Below are 21,581 nucleotides of genomic sequence, written 5' to 3'. Positions count from 1 at the left end.
CCACTTACTTCTCTTCATAGGTGACAGCGCATATGCCCTCCGGCCGTATCTCCTCACACCATACCTGAACCCAACCACCCGAAGGGAGAGGAGATACAATGTGGCACATAGGAGCACACGCAACGTGGTGGAGCGCACTTTTGGTTTGCTCAAAAGCAGATTCTGTTGCCTCCACAAAACAGGAGGTGCACGTCTGTACAGCCCCATCAAATGTTGCAAGATTATTGCTACGTGTGCAATGCTACACAATATGGCCACGAAAAAAGGAACAGCAGTGGAACTAACTGAGTCAGATGACGAGGACGAGGACAACCCTCAGCCAGAGCCCAGCGCGGCTGGTGCTGCTATTGAACATGATGGGAGACATAGATGGGCAGAGATAACATCACACTATTTCTGAGTGAGTAACGACACTGAGGCATTTCAAATTACATGTACAGGTGTTTATTTGGCACACCTCCAGCATTGTGAGCAATGTCCAATTGGACATGGGTTACATCACCCATCACATGCATGTGGACAGCCAGTGTCCTTCACTTCTTGCGTCCCCGTGCTGCACGTGCATGTTCCCCATCCACACTGACTTGTGAGTTGGACCGTTCCTGTGCTGGGACAGTACGTCCACTACGCCTCCTGCACTCGGTGGATGAGGGTGTAATGCTACCACGGCTGGTAGCCTCCTCACTGTCCCCCCCCTTCCATATTTGAGGCCTTAGCATTCTGCATGAGCTCTAGCACTGAGGTCATGGACACCATCCCCCTGGCCACATCCCTGCTGCAATGCGCCATCTCCTCCTGCATGGCGATGGACCGGCGACACATCAGTGATGTTGTAGTGGCCAGCCGGTTCACCGACTTGGTATAGTCTTGGAGTCTCAGTCTCTGTCGGCGCATGCCAACACGGTCCTGCTCCAGCTTGCTGCAGAGGTTGTCCACCGAGGTTGCTACCCTCTCCATCCCTGCAGACATATTCTCCCCCATGGCACTGATACCCTTCTCCATCTTGTGCATATGTCTGTTAATGTTTGCCACCTCCCTGTGTAACGACTTCATCTCCCTCCATTGCAGGCGCTGGACTTTCAGCATGTTGCCTTCCAGTCCAGCAAACACACTGTCACCCTGCTCAAATGCCACTGGACTGTCCGGCCTTGCCCTGCGGCGTCGTGATGAGATGTTCGCACCCTCGGATGCTGAACCAGCCCGCTCCCTGTTGGATCTCTCTACGATAGGACTTTGTTCGCGCTGGCTGCCCTCCTCCTCCGACGCCTCCATCTGCTGGAGGGTGATCACGGCATGCCTCCTGCCTGACTGTGGTTGTGGTGGTGGTGGTGGTGGTGGTGGTGTTGGTGAACGTCGCAGTGGTGACTGAGTGAGAGGGGATTGCGGCCCTCTCTGGCGCTGTGGTGATGTCTGTGGTGGAGGATTGGCTGGCTGCGATGGCTCAGAGCTGGTGTTCCCTGCAGCCATGCTGTCTTCATCCTGTTCACTGCCCTCTGGCCTGGCTGACCTGCCTCTGCTGCCCTCAGCTGCACTGCGAGATAACTCGCCTGAAATGACACAAATGTAAATATTCTCAATGCTCTGTCTGCAATGCCATTGCATTAAAGTACATGCCAACAGTGCACAGTGGTTATCCTGACCTATCCCATTCTATTACCATGCTATTGTGTTAGCTGCCCTGACAGTCCTGATCATGATTTCACACTGACTACATCACCCAGTATACATTGCAGGTAAGCAGTAAGACATGGTGTGGAGTGGGAGCACTTTTACCACTATGGGGGTTGGGGTTGGGGAGGGGTTAGGGCAGCATGCTGGGCATGCTTCTTACCTTGTTTTCTAGCTGCTCTGGCGGAGCTGTCTGCGTCTCCTATGCCACTCACACTCTCCCCCTGGATGGTGGACTCCACCATCTGTTCCAGTGTTGTTGGTACTGGGGCTCGATTTTTTCCTCCTCCAGTTTTCCCTGCCAGTCTATGTCTCTCTGCCATCCTCTGTTTTGCAGTTTTTCTGAGGTCGTACCACCTCTTTCTGATGTCCTCTATGGTGCGCAGGGTCACACCTATGGCATTTATCTTGTCCCGAATGCCACTCCATATTTGCCTCTTCTGTGCGTCTGGCACTTGGTGGGACTGGGCTCCAAACAGCTTGTGGTACTCATGGGTGACATCCTCGATCAGGATCTCAAGCTCCTTGTCGCTGAACTTTAGTTTTCTTTTTCTTTCACCTCCCTCCTTCTCCTTGTCCTGGCTTGCCATTTCAATGCTTGTTCAGTGGTTTATCTATATTTTTTTCTTGGCTGTGTTGCTGCTGCCTCCTCAGCTCTCCTGCCTGCCTGCCTGCCTCACAGTGAGCTCCGGGCCCTGTGCACCTGGCTGGGTGTGGCAACTTCCTGTTTGGGAAGTAAATGGGTGTATCAGGATTGGCTGATTCACCAAAACGCTGTTTTTTAAATTACCGAATCGGTATTTCCGATTTTGGGTGTGGATTCGGTAACACCGATTCGGTAATAGCCTTTCGGTATGTATTTTTATTACCGATCTGTTCACAATCGGTATTTAATACCGATTTGCAACGAATCGGTAATGTTTAACGAATTTTTACCTACATCACGTTTACCTCATTCTTAATACCGATTCAGTATGAATCGGTATTAAGGAGTCGGTATTTGCAATTTACCTACATATGGCCCCATATGTCTATTTATGTGTTGGTTTTGAAAACAGATAAATAAATGGCATTGTCATTTACAATGCCAATAGCTTAATCTCTTGTAAATGCCACACACAAACACACAAACCCACACACACACACACAGACCCACACACATACACACACAGCCCCACACACACACACACACAGCCCCCCACACAAGAAGAGCCCCACACACACACACAGAGCCCCATACACACTCACAGAGCCCCCCCCCCACACACACAGAACCACACAAACACACAGCCACACACACAGAGCCATACACACGCACAGAGCCACACACACACAGAGCCACACACACACAGAGCCACACACACACAGAGCCACACACACACACAGAGCCACACACACAGAGAGCCACACACACACAGAGCCACACACACACACAGAGCCACACACACACAGAGCCACACACACACAAAGCCACACACACACACACAGACACACACACAGAGCCCCCCACACACACAGAGCCACACACACAGAGAGCCACACACACTGCGAGCCACACACATACACACAGAACCACATACACACAGAGCCACACACACACAAACTCTGACACTCCAAGCCCACTCAAATAAGGAGCATTGACAATCACCTCCAGTACTAGGGGTAATAAAATGGCTCTTCCCGCCATTATTATTAAGAAGATGGGGACTATAATGCATACAAATGTAGTAGATAAATGTTGCTAGGCCTATTTGCTCACAAACTCTGCAACAGTGTATTCATATGTACAGCACCACACCATGCTTAGAGCACACCTTCAAAGGTCATCCACCATTTCCCATGTAGGTATAATGCATCCAACATCGTTCACTGTACTTCTGAAACGGTTCCCAGTTGACAATACTTGTCTGCCTCGTCAGCGGTTTGGAGCATTACACAAAAGTTGAAATACAACACATCACAGACAGAGGCCCTCTCTCTACCGGTTGCACAATTTTTGTATACCTCCAGGCGCCCAAAAGAGAGAGGCAGGGTCCTGGGACACTAAAGCAAGTTAACAATCTCATGGTCTAGGCCCCTCTCTGTGGAGCAGGAGTGGCTTGCAAGGAGGACCTTGCTCTGTCTGGGGGGATGAGGGAGAGTGCTCCGTAAACCAACCAGTTAGCTTCGCCTGAGTACTGTTCACTACACCACATACAACAACATTCCGCTGAATGACTCCATTATTGTGTTTTATCTCGGCTCAGTGGCTCTCGGGGTGCTGGGGGAGGGGCGCAAAGACGGGTCATGTAGAGTAGAGAGTAGTAGAATGAGTAGTACAGATTGCATAGTAAAGTAGTAGAGAGTGTATAGTAGTGAGTAGTAGTGTGAGTAGTAGAGATTGAGTAGTAGATTAGTAGAGAGTGTGTAGTAGAGTGTGTAGTAGAGAGTGTGTAGTAGAGAGTGTAGTAGAGTGTGTAGTATAGAGGAGTGAGTGTGTAGTAGAGAGTGTGTAGTATAGAGTGAGTAGGAGAGAGTAGGAGAGAGTAATAGAGAGTGTGTAGTAGAGTAGTGAGTGTGTAGTAGTGAGTGTGTAGTAGAGAGTGTGTAGTAGAGTAGTGGCGTGAGTAGTAGAGAGTGTGTAGTAGAGTAGTAGAGAGTTTGTAGTCAAGAGTGTGTAGTAGAGAGTGTGTAGTAGAGAGTGTGTAGTAGAGAGTGAGTAGTAGAGAGTGAGTAGTAGAGAGTGAGTAGTAGAGATTTAGTAGCATAGTAGTAGAGAGTGTGTAGTAGAGTGTGTAGTAGAGAGTGTGTAGTAGAGTGTGTAGTAGAGAGTAGTGAGTGTGTAGTAGAGAGTGTGTAGTATAGAGTGAGTAGTAGAGAATAATAGAGAGTAGTAGAGAGTGTGTAGTAGAGTAGTGAGTGTGTAGTAGTGAGTGTGTAGTAGAGAGTGTGTAGTAGAGTAGTAGCGTGTGTAGTAGAGTAGTTGTGTGAGTAGTAGAGAGTGTGTAGTAGAGAGTGTGTAGTAGAAAGTGTGTAGTAGAGAGTGTGTAGTAGAGTGTGTAGTAGAGAGTGTGTAGTAGAGAGTGAGTAGTAGAGAGTATGTAGTAGAGTGTGTAGTAGAGAGTAGTAGAGTGAGTAGTAGAGATTGTGTAGTATAGAGTGAGTAGTAGAGAATAGTAGAGAGTAGTAGAGAATGTGTAGTAGAGTAGTGAATGTGTAGTAGTGAGTCTTGTAGAGTTGTAGAGTGTGTAGTAGAGAGTAGTAGAGTGAGTAGTAGAGATTGTGTAGTAGAGTAGTAGAGAGTGTGTAGTAGAGAGTAGTAGAGTGAGTAGTAGCGATTGTGTAGTAGAGTAGTAGAGAGTGTGTATTTTAGAGTCTTTCTCTAACTACGTGGAAATATTGAAAAGGCTTCTAAAACACAGTACTAGAGAAGAGAGGGGTAAGAGATATTCACACTTGCATCATTGCCATACGCGAGTCAGATGGCACGCTGCAACCTCATTGTCACAAGTTCACGTTTAAAAGCACAATGGAACAGAGCATCGAAATCCCCATAGCTGGTGTGGAAAGGGGGAGGAAGGAAGGTACGCGCATTGATGTACAAACAGGGAGCCTTGGGAGGAGGTGGAATCAGAACTCCAAGAAGTAGATGACATGGCGCTGGAACAAAATGGCCCCAACCGTAATGCCATTACTGGAATGGGGTAACCCAATACGGTTCAAGGACCTGGGTAATCAATGTTATAAAGAAACAGTGGTCCTAACCGAATTAATTCTTTATCAACAAACAAAATATGCACATAGTTAATTATTTTAGTGAGCTTCTTGGATTGAACTGCTCCGTTGAATCAATCAAAAATGCTTCTTCCAGCAACAATACACAAAATATAAATTATAAAGTACCTGACACAAGCCAAAAATTATTTGAAAAACGTATGGAGTTTAATGAATTACTCCATTTGGACTTAATGTTTTTATATACATTTATACAATTATATACATTTTTTACTAACGGTAAAAAGAAGAGCAATCGGCTTCTAAAGGAGTGCAAGAAAAAAGGACAAGAAAGTGATTGTGAAAGAAGGGTGTAAGCCTCAAAAGAAAAATTGTGACAAGTGGAAGAAATTTAAACAGTTCCGATATATTACAGCTGAATTGAAAGATTCAGTTTTGTTTTGCAAAAGGCCACAGTTGATTACTACTGTTTTTTTCATTTATACAGTCATAGATGACATGTATAATGTTTTGCTGAAGGGTGGTCCTATTTGCACATGACAAAGGGGGCGTCGACGTTTCGACCCGTCTTTTGGTGCAAGGGCAAGTGGGAGCCTCGACCTGCGGGTCTTCCTCAGGACAGATATAGCAACCGCTTTTTTACCGTAGAATCTCAAAGTGTAACCCACAGATTACTAATGGGTGGCCTCCTTCCTCCTGTTCCGGAATGGACGTATAATATGGATGACCGTGATGGACCACCCAACCTGGGTGTAGCGGCGTCTGTGTTAGATATTCCAAAGATGATAATACAGACACAATTCAAACAGGACGTCCCCGGACACTTGCGTGTCGCCCGGGCGTCACACGAAGTTGACTTGGGATCCTCCGAACGTTTAAAGTAGAGTCCCCGTTCCGTTTTAAATAGCAACGCTGAGCGCTTTTCTCCTTGCGTTTACTTCCGCCACACCGAACCGCTGTGTCGGATCCAGGCGTAATGCAGCGTGTAGGCTGTCTTGAACTTCACAGCTCATGAAATACTACACCCAGGCAGACACGCTGCTCTGCTCCAGCTGGCGGGGAATGCACAGGGCGGTATGATTTTGCTGCCACATGCTGTTCGCCTTCGACAGAGTGTGCCCATGTGTAAGCGTCGCAGACGCAGGGCTAAGGCTACACCGAGCCTAGGAACAGTACATGTTTCCAGCCAGGTATTCTACCATAGTCGGCCTGGGGGTGTGGTGGGTCTGGGTGCCTCTTTTCCAAGCCTCCATCGCAGGCAACAATAATTTTTGGCAGCAAGCGACGATGTACAGTTCAATAACAGCACGGGCAAGTCCCAGTGGCCATATTTTGCAAAATATAAAGGTGAGGCGAGTTAATGCAAAAAAAAATAAAAACGTTGCCAAAAACATTTCAAGCGTGTTCTGGCGGTACCTCGGATAATAGGAAGGAGGCTCCTGAACGTCGAACAGTAGATCCTTGACTGATCCAACTGGCGAGTAGAAGGGACTTGGTTTGCCATACAACCGTGTATAGATTTGTGTTATTGTGCGCTGTTGACAATACTGACCTGTGGGTGAGAGGGAGCTAAAGTGTTGATATGTGTACGGCTATAAGTCAATATGAGCTGCAGCGGGGTGGAGGGAGAGGCTTAATGGGCAGACTATTCTCCCCTAGCTTAGGGCTTGATGGGGGTGGTCTAGGATTTGGGGGTTATTGGATGGGGATCCATTGGTGTGGATGGCCTCAGGTCCTGCGTTGGGGGTCGAGAGTCATCTATGTCGCAACAGGTACTTCAATGTTCTTGAGGTATGGGGGGGTTGGGGGTTGGGGAGGGGGGGTTGTTTGTTCTGGGGGGGTTTGTACTGGTTGGGTATGAGTCGCGCGGTCGCATGAGGATCTCAATGATTGTGGTGTGTGCACCTACATGGACCAGCATCTGGGCGTTTGCTCTGGATGTTCCCTGATGGCGATTCCTGCGAGTAGGGCTCTGGGCCCCAGAGGCCCTCTCCGTGTCCTTAGTTGAAATGTGAGGGGAGTTCTGGACAAGGTTAAGAGGTGGGCAGTGCTGCGGCAAGCAAAGAAGGCTGGAGCGGACGTGTTAATGCTACAGGAAACTCACCTAATAGGTACTAAGATACTGTGCTTGCAGCGCTATGGTTACCAATAGATTTTTCATGCAGGTTTTACCAGGGGATCTACGGAGGTAGCCATCTTAGTACATCGCAGACTCCCCTATGTCCATTCTACTCAATGGGTTGATACACAGGGTCGATACATGTTTGAGAAGGGTATGGTAGGAGAAGAGCCTCTGGTGTTTGGGAGCGTATATGCCCCACCTCCCTACAATGGTCGATGGTTGAGAAGCTATTTGCAGTGTGGGCCGACATTCCTGATGCATTAGCGGTGGTAGGAGGGGATTGGAACGACATCATGGATGGCCTCAGAGATAGGTACAGGCCTGGGGGCGGTCAGGTAGTGGGCCCTTCCACAAAATTGAGTGACATGGTTAGGGGCTTGGACTGGGTAGATACATGGCGGCACCTGCATGGAAATAAGAGGGAGTACACGTTTCTTTCAGATGTTCACAAATCCTTCTCGAGGTTGGATTACATTTTTGTTCCCAGAGCAGTGGTTAGTCGGGTGGACTCGGCAGAGATACTGCCGCGAGGGCTCTCAGACCATTTCCCTATCTCCGTTGACATTTGTTTGGACAGGGGGCGGCATCCGTTTAGATGGCGCCTCTCCGTATGGCACCTGCAGCAAGAAGACTACCAGAAGCATATGGGCAAGGCCATAGCTCACTACTTAGATGACAATGTAGGGTCCGTCGCGGATGCCGGGACTGTGTGGGAGGCTCTGAAACCCACACTACGGGGAGTGGACATAGCTTGGTGTGCGGCAGCCCAGAGGAGGCGCAGGGCGCAGTTGGTACATACCGAGGCTGAGATTGAGGCGCTAGACCATTGGAGCAGTGTCAAGGGCGAGGTTCAAGCGATAGGACAACTACTCCTGGTGCAGCAGTCCTACGCTTTCATGCTGATAGAGGAGGCGCAGCAGATATGGCTTGCGACGCGTAGCAGGATGTACCAGTGGGGGGGCAAATCGGGTACGATGCTGCACTGGCTATGCCAGGGCACTTTCCAGGCGCAAACCCTGCCAGGGATACTAGACAGAGAGGGTGTTCTGGTTACAGATCCCAAAGAGTTAGCGGAGGGACTTGCTGCATATTATGCAGACCTGTACGCCCCGAATGAATGCTTTCTGGCGGATATGGTAGACAAGTTTATCGCAGACGTGCGGTGTCAGATGAGGTGCGATAGCGCCTTGAGCTCACGCTGACGAAGGAGGAGCTAGGCACTGCCTTGGGCAAACTGAACACAGGAAAGTCTCCCGGACCCAGTGGGTTCCCTCGTGAATTTTATAGGAAATATCATCTACAGTTGGGTGTGCACTACAGGGCGGCCTTGGAAGAGGCCAGGGAACGAGACAGCCTCCCTCCAGACTGGAGATGTGCCGAAGTTGTGGTATTCCATAAGCCGGGCCGGCCCCTAGAGCACCATGCATCATACTGCCCAATCTCTCTGCTGAATGTGGAGGCCAAGATCTTGGCCAAAGCATTGGCTAACCGGCTTCTGCCCCATATCGCAGAGCTTGTCCATCCAGACCAGGCTGGCTTTATGCCCCAGAAGGTGACTAGAGACAATATTCAGCGAGCGCATATGGCGTGGCGGCGGTTCGGAGTACGGGGTAACAGGCAGCACTTCTCTTAGCAGACATGGACAGGGAATTTGACTCGCTGAGTTGGGTCTATCTGTTTGCATTCCTGCACCGGTTTAACTTAGGGCCTTGCTTCCTGTCGTATCTGCGACTTTTATATATGGATTTGACAGCCTCGGTTTGGGCTGCCGGGGCCGTATCTTCCAGCTTTTCCATCAGGCGCGGTACCCGGCAGGGCTGCCCTCTTTCGCCGTACCTTTTTGCCCTGGCTATGGAGCCGCTGGCGGCATGGGTGCACATTGATGCGCAGCTGCGAGGGTTTGAGTGGGGGCGGGGACTGTCTGATAGGATCGCGCGCTACGCAGATGTCGGTCTGTTTTTCATTACGGACCTCAATCGGTCGGGCCGCGCCTCCTGCGAATCATGCAAATCTTCGGAGAGGCCTCGGGGCTATATATGAACCCTCGCAAGTCAACCCTATGGGTGCTGGGGGAGAGATCAGGAGTGGGGGACTGGGCGTCTACACTTCAGGTAGCGGTGGGGCGCATTAAGTGCTTGGGGGTGTTTTTGTCTGAGGTTCCCACAGTCTCCTGAGAGCGGAACTTAGCGCCGGTGTGGGAGAGGGTTCGGGCAGATATTAAGACGTGGTCCCGCATGCCCCTAACGATGCAGTCAGTTAAATGTATAATTTATATGAGACATGCGATGGACATTGTGTTACTGGGGTGGGCGGGATCCGGGAGGGGGTAGTTCGGAGGGAGGGGAGGAGTAGAGAGGGAAGGGTGGGGCGCCAAGTATTGCTTTGTTTCTGTTTGTTTCTTCAGCGAAAGAAAGTTGGATTGTACTTTAATGGATGTCGCATATTTGGCCTGCAGATATCTCTGGTGTGCAGAGATCTGTGGAATGTGTACAATCTATCAATAAAGTCTGTTTAAAAAAAAAAACACCCCCTCTTGGGGCGGGGGTGAGTTTTCGTCACACACAGGTCAAGCCCATCATATATGCACAGTTGGCTCAGTGGTTCATCATTCCAACACCCCAAACGTCCCGGGGTTTGGCAGTCGAAGATCAGATTCCTGAAAGCGCCATGAGACAGGCTGCAGCAGCCCTCTTCCCGCCCGCCCCCTCAGCGAGCGGCGTGACGCGTGATCCCTTATGTAAGAGCCAGTGCTGCCCCCAAACTGTCGGCTTTGTCTTTGTGCTCCCTGCGTCGTTCCTCCACACACAGCCACTCAGCGCTCCTGGTACCGTGCCAGCGTTCACCCTCGTCAGCTGCTTGGTCCATTCGCAGAGGCATGCTTGGAGCTGACATGAAAGAGGAGGGGTGAAGGAAGGAGGCGGGAGGAGGCGGCATTCGAGCTGTTACATCAAGCCATCAGCGCCCATAGGATATTTCAGAAACAAAAGTAACTAATTCTCAGAAAAGCACAGGGTTCCCTCTGTTTGTGTTTTAGTAGCCCAATCTCACTTTGGCTTCCTGTATTTTGCTGAAAGCTTTACTTGCAGCTTCTAATTCTGAGGAAGCAGAGGATTGTATATTTGGGCAATATAGATAAACTTATGAGAGTGTAGGCCAATGTTTACACCCTAAAATTGCTGTGAACACGCCTACAGATATGGAGAAAGAACGAGAGAGGAAGCGAGCGAGGTCCATTTTTTAGGCGCCTTATTGAACGCGGTTTTAAAGGCGTGCTGAGCAGATGTGGCCTAAAGGCAAGAGCTGGCGACTTTGGGATTGGGGAGCCAGGCTCGAGTGCCGGCGTCCTCTAAACATCCCATGATTCTGGGCAACTAACTTAACCTCCCCCAGCCTAAAAAAGTGAATGTGACCTTAGGTAATGTAACGGGTGCTAATGTAAAGCGTTCCGACCAAGATCAGGCCATATAACACTACAAAAAAAAAAAAAAAACAGTGGAATGGCGAAGAACAGGCCTCTCAGTGCGGCAGCTTGTAGCCACGTCTTCCACAGGGCTTGATAACGTGAGAAAAATTCCAGCTATGTTGGTATTCCTTTACTGCGATAATGTAAACTGTGTTTCCTTTTTAAACCTCAGCACATTACGCGCACTCGATTGTTATAATATAATCCTGAACACTTAGCTTGCAATCTTCGACCTTCAGTTCATCGCGAGCTACATTTTCTGACTTGTTAATGCCACCTCTGTTCTTTGGCTTGGAGAGAATTTGGTAAATGTTTATTTTATTTTTATTTCTCAAGTTTTTTTCGAGCGGGAATGATTTTATAACCTTGGCAGTTTGCTCTTTTGAGGTTTGCAGGCCACCCAGGGCCTTGTTTTTGTGCCTCCATTTTTAACGCTGGGAATTCTGCTAATTAAAGCGTTTCCCCCCTTTAGTGTTGCTGGCACAACGGCATTGTTAGTGCGTTAGCTTATGACCACTTCCGCGTGCCTTCAACCCTCTCTTCAGAGGGGAATGTAAAACAAAAGAAGGTGGTATTTTGTATTGCCTTGCCTCTGAATCGAGCTGTCCCAGGGAATACAGGTTGTGTCAAAAGTTACATAAATTATGCAAATTCCCCTGACCAAGAGACAGCCCTTTCAGAGAAAGCAAATATTTTTTCTTAAGGCTGAAACTTGACTTGAGAGACCCGCACAGCCCAACTTTGGACAGCTACTCCTTTTAGTCACTTGCTAATTGCTAAGTAAAACCTTGTGGGCGAGTGCGGTAAATCACACGGTTTGTCTGCTCACCTATGAACCTGAATAATACTTTTCTTCAGATGCTGGCTGTAAAACCCACAAATTGAGAATTTCACACTCATTACGAAAAGAACAAGCACTCGCCATGACGCGAGTTTTCTTTTTTAGCCCATCCTTTTCAGACTGGGCGCCCGACTTCCTGCTGGGGTAAAAGGTTCTTTATCTTCTTTATGGGGCCATCTGGACCCATAAAGAAGATAAGAAACCTTTTACTTCAGCAGTAAGTCAAGGAACCCAATCTGAAAAGGACGGGGCTTAAAGAGAAAGAAGAACGTCACTAGGACCTCTTCTCCAATGGCTGGCCACCGTTTAGGAGGCCAGCCAATGGAGAAGAGGGGCAGGGCTTAACCTCGCTAGTGATGGTCTCTCTATCTCACTAAATCTCGCCAGCGAGACTACGCAAGCGCAGCCATCGCAGGCTGAGACCTAAAAACGTGATTTGTGCCTCATTCAGGTTTGTGGTTGATGTGGCGATGATTTACTTTAAAATAAATGCTTTTGACTATAAAGCATACTTTCTGCCTAAAACAGGCATGTAAATGATGGCATAACAAATGAGCTGTTCTAAAAACGCACTCTGCTTCATAATTCCTTGTTAGAAGGATGTGGCTCTTGTATAGTATGCACCTTAAGCATGTTTGTAAAAAGTGCTTTCAACGATAAAACATGGATTGTGCCTCACGCAGATTTATAGTTGATATATTCTTAGACTTTAATGACTATATTGGGCATTTTTAGGTTTCCTGTTACAGATTTCATCAACTTTATAAGGTGCCCAGATAGCTGACATGATTCACCTTGTAGACAGGTAAGAACAGCAACCCCACGTGTCCTTAAGTTTACGATTCAAAGTATTGGTCGGAGCCCATAGTGCCGCAAGAGTTTCAGGGCTTCACATATGCAGATTTCGTGTGTTAGAGCTTCTTCTGTTTTACCTCACCCTCACCCTCTGCATCGTGCATCTGCTTCCTCCTCATTACGGCCATACCAGTAGCCTCTTAGGGTATTAGTCCAAAGCGCATTCTCATAAGGGCATACTTTGTGTGATAAGGGAGCGGCGAGCATAAGAAACCAGGTAGGGTGCCATGGGATTTGTTTCGCTGCCCAGATGCCAAGATGTTTAGATTTTAAGTCCCTTAAATCTTGTTGCCATGAAATTATCTTTTCTTGCTTTGTTAGCAATTTTGCTATGGTTCTCGATGAGAGACTCTTGTTTAATAGATCTTCCGCATTTAAAGCCTTAATTGCGGTTGCCAAAAGCAGTGTGAACCTCAGGACTGGAATTTCTCCCAGAGCAGTTGTCTCATTGTACCTGTTGGGGCCATTTGCAATGATCGGCAGTAACTTATGAAATTTGCCCTTAGAATCAGATCCTGCTTTGTCAGTTAGAATTCTAGTCTTATTTGTGAGTGGCCAATCTGGAAGGACAAAGATATGCCGATAACAGATACATTGCTGTTTGTCTGACCACTCATGGAGGGTGTCCTTAAACACCATTGAACCATATGTTAATACAGGCATCAACTTAGCCTTTATTTTTTCTGACCTGTTGGCTGTTTTATGACTCTGGACAGTTTTTTACTGCTGATCAGTGCTAAAGTGCCTATGCTCTGTATTGTAAATTGATGTAATGGATTAGTGACTCCATGATTGGTTGTTTGATTTACTTGTCAGACCCTAGTACAGTGCACCATGTGTGCCCAGGGCCTGTAAATCAAATGCTGCTGGTGGGCTTGCATCACTGATTGTGCCACCCACAGAAGCAGCTTGTAAAATGTGTCTCAGGCCTGCCATTGCAGTGCCTGTGTGCAGTCTAGAAATGCCCTGTCGACTTGGTAAGTACACCCACTTACCAGTCCCTAAACCTTCCCTTTGCTACATGTTAGCCACCCCTAAGGTAGGCCTAAGGGCAGGGTGTTAGGGTTTGTGCACAGCAAAGAGCATGTCACCTCTCATTGAACTAGTGGTCTCTGTAATAGCTCTCTTTAAACATACTACTGAAAGCCTTTCTTGTTATCTCAGCCCCTCCCTAAGACTTCTGTGTATGTTGCTCAATGTATTCACAAGTTTGGACATTGCTGTCTTGTTTGCACATTGGACCTTGCTTTTACCAAGGCTATTTAGAAAACATTGGACCTTGCTTTTACCAAGGCTTATTTAGAACACTCCTCCCTAGGCCATGTGTTACTTCAACTCATTAGCATAATAACTGAAGCTCTGCACACCTGCTTGTGAGAACCACACCCAGTTCTTCGAACCACACCCAGCTCTTCGAACCACACAAAGCCCTGTCTATAAAAGGCAGCCCCTGAGCCTCACCCAGTGCTTGTGCTCGTCTGCCTCCCACTTACCTGAGAACAGATCCTTCGGCGCTGGCACTCCTGCTCTCTCCAGACCTTCATTGACTTCAACAGGCGCGGCTTCTGGCTCTTCCTTCTTCAGGTTTCCGGCTACTTCTTGCCTCAGCCCCTCTTCTGTCCACTGCAATCGACCTGCAAAAGAGAAAGAGGTCAAGGTTAGACTGATCAGTATCCCTTTTCAGCAACAAGTAAGTGCAAAACCTTTTATTACCTGAAAGAACTTTATCTGCGATTTCTGGATTCATGTAAAGACAATTTGGAACAAGATATCTCCCACGAACTTTGTGGTTCAAACCCTTTGTTACAAGAATACTTTGTGGAACTTTAAGAAATAAACATTGTTTTACATGGAACTTTTTTAAGAATCGAACAGAGGAAACCATTGACAGCAAGGCAAACAGTAAATCAAGGACTTGCATAAATTACCTGCTGTATTTTGATGTAAAAGTACAGTATTTGTTTTATAAAAAGTCTGGAAATGTGTGAAAAGTGAGTTTGCTATTAAGAATTAGAGGCCCGATGTAGGTAATTCTAATTCACCACTTCTAAAATACCGATTCTGTAAATGCATGCCCTACATCTGAAAACCGTAATACCGGTCGGAAACGGCCGAATTCGGCCGTTTCCGACCGGTATTAGGGCACCTACATCGGGTCCTTAGGCTTTAGTTATATAAAGGTGAATGTTAGACGTTGGTAATTCTGATAATGATATTCGTTTGATTTTACAGAAGTTTTACAGTAATAGAAAGCACATCCCAGAACATTAACACATTCCAAACCTGGAAGCTTGAGACCAGGATCCAAGAGGTACTTTTAGAAGAGAATTTCTAATAAGATTAATGTTTAGTCAGGAACACATTTAGGGATAGGTTGCACTTATCTGTTCTTTGTTTATGTTTCATTAGGGACCAGTTTTTACGGAAGTCAGAGAGGGCCGCAGATTTTAGCAGCTCTTCTACAGTGGAAACGCAAGAACGGTGTTTTCTCTCTTTTTTATTTTATCCACTTCCCCTCTTCCCTTGAGCTTCTGGTTCTTAGTGCACTGTTTTAAAACTAGTGTGCTGGAACAAGCAGTTTCAGGGTGGGGTCGGACTGTCTTCAACCTCCATCAGAACTGAACAGAAACTCAGGTGAGCTAGGCTTTGACACAGGGTGCATTGTAAGTAAAAGGTAGGACATGTCCTGGTGTGTGTGGCATGTCCTGATAGTGAATTACAGCCAATTTCGTTTTTCACTATTGCAAGGCTACCTGTCCCCATTGGACAGATTGGGCAGTTTAATTATAATATCTTATAATCCTAACTGACCCAAGGAACATGATAGAAAACCGAATTTAGTATGCCTGAACTCAAAATGCTAAAATACATCTTTTAGTGAAGGTGATTTTTACATTCTGTGTTTGAAAATACCACTTTTACAAAGTAGGTATCTTCTCACCTAAACCATCCAGCCTGCCTCTGCTAGGTTTGTGTATTCCATGTCTGGGTTGTGAGTGACAGGAGGCTGGAGAGGGTCTTGGCTCCAACAGTCTGATGGGTCAGGGCTGGGCTGAATAGGACCTGCATTGAATAGAGTGTGGGGGGCAGAGATTTTCTTTCACTGACCTGAGCCCTCATAGAATAGAGAGTAGGGGGCGGAGATTTCCTTTCAGCTACCTGGGCCAGGTCTGCTCTCAAACAATACTGTCTCCACCTCCTGCCAGGAAGCTGCACCCAGGAGGACAGAACTGGTTTGGGCTAGGTACAGACACTCTCTGACTTCAAGACAAAGGATTTGTGTGTATAAAAAGGGGTACCCAGACCCCAGAACTTTAGATCATTTCTGGGAAATCAAGAGGAACCTTTGCCAAGGAGAATAAACCGGAGAAGCTGAAGGAGGATTACTGCCCCTGTGCTGTTTGCTGTCTAGAGTTGGCCTACAGTGGTTACTTGTTGCCAAGGAAATGAGAAAAGGACTTTGCTGTTTGCTTTGTCATCTTGAGGAAGATCTCCAAGCGCTTGAACTGAGCTTGAATCCTGTCTGAAGTCTAAGGGACACAAAGACTTCACCACTAGCTCCCCCTGAATTTCCTTGTTGGGAATTCTAACCTACATTCAATCAATCAATCAAGAGTATTTGTAAAGCGCGCTACTCACCCGCTAGGGTCTCAAGGCACGGGGGGGCTGCTACTGCTCAAAAAGCCAGGTCTTGAGTTGCTTCCTGAAGGAGAGATGGTCCTGGGTGAGTCGTAGGTGGGTGGTGAGGGTGTTCCAGGTCTTGGCCACCAGGTAGGTGAAGGATCTTCCTCCGGTGGTGGTTCTGCGGATCCGTGGGACGGTGGCGATGGCGAGGCTAGTGGAGCAGAGCTGGCGGGTTGGCGTGTAGAACGTGAGGCGGTTGCTGAGGTATTCGGGGCCCAAGTCGTGGAAAGCCTTGTGTGCGTGGGTGAGGAGTCTGAACGTGATCCTTTTGCTGACGGGGAGCCAGTGCAGGTCCCTCAGGTGGGCGGAGATGTGGCTGTGTCGGGGGATGTCCAAGACGAGTCGTGCTGAGGCGTTCTGGATGCGCTGGAGTCTTTTCTGTAGTTTGGCGGTGGTCCCAGCGTAGAGGGCGTTCCCGTAGTCCAGACAGCTGGTGGCGAGGGCCTGGGTGACCGGTTTCCTGGTTCCAGTGGGGATCCAGCGGAAGATCTTACGGAGCATGCGGAGTGTGTTGAAGCAGGAGGAGGTAACGGCGTTAACTTGCCTGGCCATCGTGAGGGAGGAGTCAAGGATGAAGCCCAGGTTGCGTGCGTGGTCCGTGGGCTTGGGTGGGGGTCCCAGAGCAGGGGGCCACCAGGAGTCGTCCCAAGCGGAGATGGATGGGCCTAGGATGAGGACTTCCGTCTTGTCTGAGTTCAGTTTCAGGCGGCTGAGCTTCATCCAGTCTGCGATGTCTTTCATTCTGTCCTGGAAGCTGGCTCTGGTGGAGGTGGGGTCGTTGGTGAGGGAGAGGATCAGTTGGGTATCGTCGCGTAGGAGATGATGTTGAGGTTGTGCTTGCGTGCGATGGCTGCGAGGGGGCTCATGTAGACGTTGAAGAGGGTGGGGCTGAGCGAGGAGCCTTGAGGTACGCCGCAGATGATCTTGGTGGCTTCTGCGAGGAAGGGCGGGAGACGGACTCTTTGGGTTCTGTCGGAGAGGAAGGAGGTGATCCATTTCAGGGTCTTCCCTTGGATCTCGGCGTGGCGGAGGCGGGTTGTCAGGGTGCGGTGGCAGACCATGTCGAACGCAGCCGAAAGGTCGAGCAGGATGAGGGCGGCAGTTTCTCCGTTGTCCAGCAGGGTCCGGATGTCGTCGGTGGCCGCGATGAGGGCGGTCTCGGTGCTGTGGTTCGCTCGGAATCCGGACTGCGATGGGTCGAGGGAGCCGTTCGTCTCCATGAAGGCTGTCAGCTGTTTGTTGACGGTTTTCTCGATGACTTTTGCAGGGAAGGGGAGGAGCGAGATGGGGCGGAAGTTCTTGAGGTCTGAGGGGTCTGCGGTGGGTTTCGTCAGGAGGGCTCTGATCTCTGTGTGCTTCCAGCTCTCCGGGAAGGTGGCGGATATGAAAGAGTTGTTGATGATGTCCCGAAGTATGGGTGCGATGATGGAGTCGGCTTTGTTGAAGATGTGGTGTGGGCAGGGATCGGCTGGGGAGCCCGAGTGGATGGTGTTCATCGTGTGGGTGGTATCTTCCGTGCTGACCTGAGTCCAGGCGCACATGGTGGTGGTGGGGGGTGTAGGTTCGGTGGTGGGGTACGTGTTCTGAGCGCTGAAGCTGTCGTGTATGTCGAGGATCTTACGGTGAAAAAAGGTGGCCAGAGAATTGCAGAGGTCTTGAGAAGGCGTGATGACGTTGTCGCTGGTGTTGGGGTTGGAGAGCTCTTTCACGACGTTGAAGAGTTCCTTGCTGTTGTGGGTGTTGTTGTCCAGTCGTTCTCTGAAGGATGACCTTTTGGTGGTGCGGATCAGCTGGTGGTGTTTGCAGGTGGCGTTCTTGAGGGCTGTCATGTTGTCCGTTGACTGTTTGTGGCACCAGGCTTTCTCGAGGTCACGGCAGGATTTCTTGGAGTCTTTGAGATCGTTTGTGAACCACGCGGCTTTCTTGCTGTTGAGGTTGCTGGGAGGGTTTTTCAGTGGAGCAAGGGTGTCGGCGCAGACGGTGATCCACTGTGTGAGGTTGCGGGCTCCTTCGTTGGGGTACGTGGTGTTGGTGTGAAGGTTTAGGCACAAGGAGGTGGTGAATTGGTCGGTGGTAATCTTGCTCCGGTGGTAAGCTTGCATCTGTTTAGGACCTCTAGAGACTGTTTGTCGCTGGGAGCTGGAAGCGTGATGCAACAAGGAGAAGCGTGTCGCCGCTGCAGCAGTTGCTGTCACATCGCTGAAGCCTGTCGCCACTGCAGCTGTTCGCTGTTGCATTACAGACAAAGCATGTCGCATCACCAGAGAAGCGCACCGTTGCCGCAGAGGTTGCCGTCGCATCACCGGTGAAGCGTGTCGCTGGGCCTGTCGTGGCTCTAAAGATCATCAATTATCCTGCAGGGCCGTCGGGCATGGCCGCATCGCATCCGCGTTGTCGTATTGCATCTAAGACGCCTTTTTGTCGCATCGCACTGGATCGTCGCATCGAGGCGCCAACTTGTTGCATTGCACCAGATCACAGTAAGAAACCGACGCATCACCTCCTCTATGGTAAAGAACCGAGCATCAACTCCCATGCGCTGCAGGCAAGGAACCGGCACACACCTCCCGGAAAGCAAGGAACCAACGTATCTCCTTCCCTGCGACCCTTTGGTTTGTTTTGCGTGACGCATCCAAGGCACTTTGGGAGTAAAGTGTCGCTTTTACCATCTACATTGAACTAAGCTATTTTCTACCATTTGAAAGTCATATTTTTATTACAGTATTGTGGATTTTTGTCGTTTGGTCTTGTGTTAAGTCTAGTAAAGATTACTTATTTTTCTAAACTGGTGTGGTGTCCATTTGTAGTTTTTTCACTATATTACTGTATGTGTTCACAAATGCTTTACACACTACCTCTGAGATAAGCCTGTCTGCTCGTGCCAAGCTACCAAGGGGGTAAGCAGGGGTTATTCAGGAGTGTATCCCCCTTTCCTTGACTAGAAGCAAGGGTCCCTATTTGGACAAAGGTGTATACCATTGCCAACTAGAGACCCCCATTTCTAACATCGAGTACTACCATGTCATCTGAATATTGCGGAATTTTTCTTTTTTGCAGATGTTGTGGGCAGATCCTTGGAACTACCAGGTATCTTTCTAAATCTGCCATTTAAAGGTTGATAAGCAGAGAGGCTAGTATACAGCCCTGTTTCAATCCTTTGTTGATGGAAATGTTTTCTGATATCGCCCAATTTGATGGCAATTTAACTCTGACCCATGTATCACTGTATAGTAATACTATTGCCATTATGAGGTGTGATGGTATCTGCCACTTCTTTAACTTTTCCCATATCTGCCTTTGGGGAAATTATTGAAAGCATTGGTAAAGTTGATAAAAGCATCACTTATTGGAGCTCATTGTGGAGAAGTGTGGCTCAGGGGTTAGAGGCGGCAGACCCGGAATCTGAGATCGGTCCTGGACCAGGGTTCAATTCCCCGCCCCGGCGGATCTTGGGCTAAAATTCCACGGACTCGATAATTCTCGTCCCGGTGCCTCCTCAACTCTCGGGTTCACACTCTGCGACTCTGGGCAATAGCTTGCTTAATCTCCACAACGGCCCCTCGCGGCGGGATGCCTGACTTTCACCCTGTGGACACCCTGTCGGGGCTTCTCACAGGGGAATATCAGGACGGGTTCCCTAGGCAAGCGCCAGGATACCCTTGTGGTGACAGGTTGCGCTATATAAGTATACCTACATTTACATTTACATTTACATCACTGTATAGTAATACTATTGCCATTATGAGGTGTGATGGTATCTGCCACTTCTTTAACTTTTCCCATATCTGCCTTTGGGGAAATTATTGAAAGCATTGGTAAAGTTGATAAAAGCATCACTTATTGGAGCTCATTGCTTCGTCAGTCAAGCAGGAAAGGGTCAGTAGATTATCCTCTGTGTGGCTTTGGTTTTGGAAACCATTTTGAAAACATGAAATCAATTTTCTCTCTTTGGCACACATTTCCAGCTCTTCATACAATAATTAGCATAGCACTTACCTTCAACATCCAATAGTGTTATCATTCGGTAATTTGCAGATGAAGCTCTATTTCCCTTTTAGTAAATGGGCACTAGAGTTGAGCCCCTCCAACTTACCGGAACAGTTGCCAACCTATTCAGAGAAAAGCTGGGTTAAGATAGGCGTCCAGAGGCTCAGGTCATCTTTTAATAGGGCTGCGGGCAGGCCATTAGGCCCTGGTGCCCCAGCAGATCTCATACTCCTTATGGCTGTGTGAACCTTTTGTATGTACGGCCTTGTATTGGTACTGGTCGGTGTTCTTTCGGAGGCTGTTTCCCTCTCCCCAGAGGGAAGCTCCTTAGGGCCAAATGAGAGCACTTGTCGATGCTTAGGTAGATGCCCTGGTAGATACCACTGGATGGCCTAAGTCGGCTGTTACATTCTGCGGGCAATTGCGCATATTTATTATACTAGCGGATGGAGACATCTTCTAGGCAAGTAGAGGAGTAGTAGTAGTAGTAGAGCTGCTTTATATGATCAGCCCCTTGTTTCGCTGGGATGTGGCAAACTTTTGGGTTTGTGTGTTGGTAAGATTGCTCACTAGCTACCAGAATTTCTTAAAATCTTTTAGCTTGAGGGCAGCGTGTAATTTAGCCCATGTTGGATTGTTGGATTGTTATTTGTCCAGTTGTTTACCCATAGCTGCCTTCTGTATGCTTGCCTTAATTTTCTTATTCTTTCTTGGGTTCCGTTTGGAGCCCGGTTTTTGTACTTTAGGTCGTGGAGTGCTTTATTTAACTCTTTTCTGGACCTCCTGTCTCTAGTTTAGGTCTACTTTTAGGGCCTCCTGCAAGGTTGTCTTTAAGCGATGGTATTTAGGATTATCTCTCTTACCTTCGTGAAGCCTTTCTATTAAAGCTGCAATTTGCAGATCAATTTGAGGGCTTTCCATTTGTCAGTTTATTCTTTTAATTGGAACAGATTCTTCTGGACGGCCCAACGTCTTAATTACTTGGTGGGATACTAACTTTAATTTGATCTTACATGCAGATACCACATGGTCACTAGTTATTCTCTGGGTGATCTGAAAATCCTTGATAGCATGAAAATGTTCTATTAAGAATCAGATGTACCCCAGAGTTGCTGGCCTCAGGGTGGAGAAATGAGTATAAGCCGCTGGGTGATCGGATGTTGCTCTGCCATTGATACTGCGCATTCCTAGAGCCTCTACGGCATTTATCATATTCGCACCAAATTTGTCCTGCCTGTGGTCCTGAG

Source organism: Lissotriton vulgaris, chromosome 4_1 (assembly GCF_964263255.1).
Source record: "Lissotriton vulgaris chromosome 4_1, aLisVul1.2, whole genome shotgun sequence".
NCBI lineage: Eukaryota > Metazoa > Chordata > Amphibia > Caudata > Salamandridae > Lissotriton > Lissotriton vulgaris.
The sequence above is the reverse complement of the archived record's forward strand: the minus strand, read 5'-3'. Positions refer to the sequence as shown.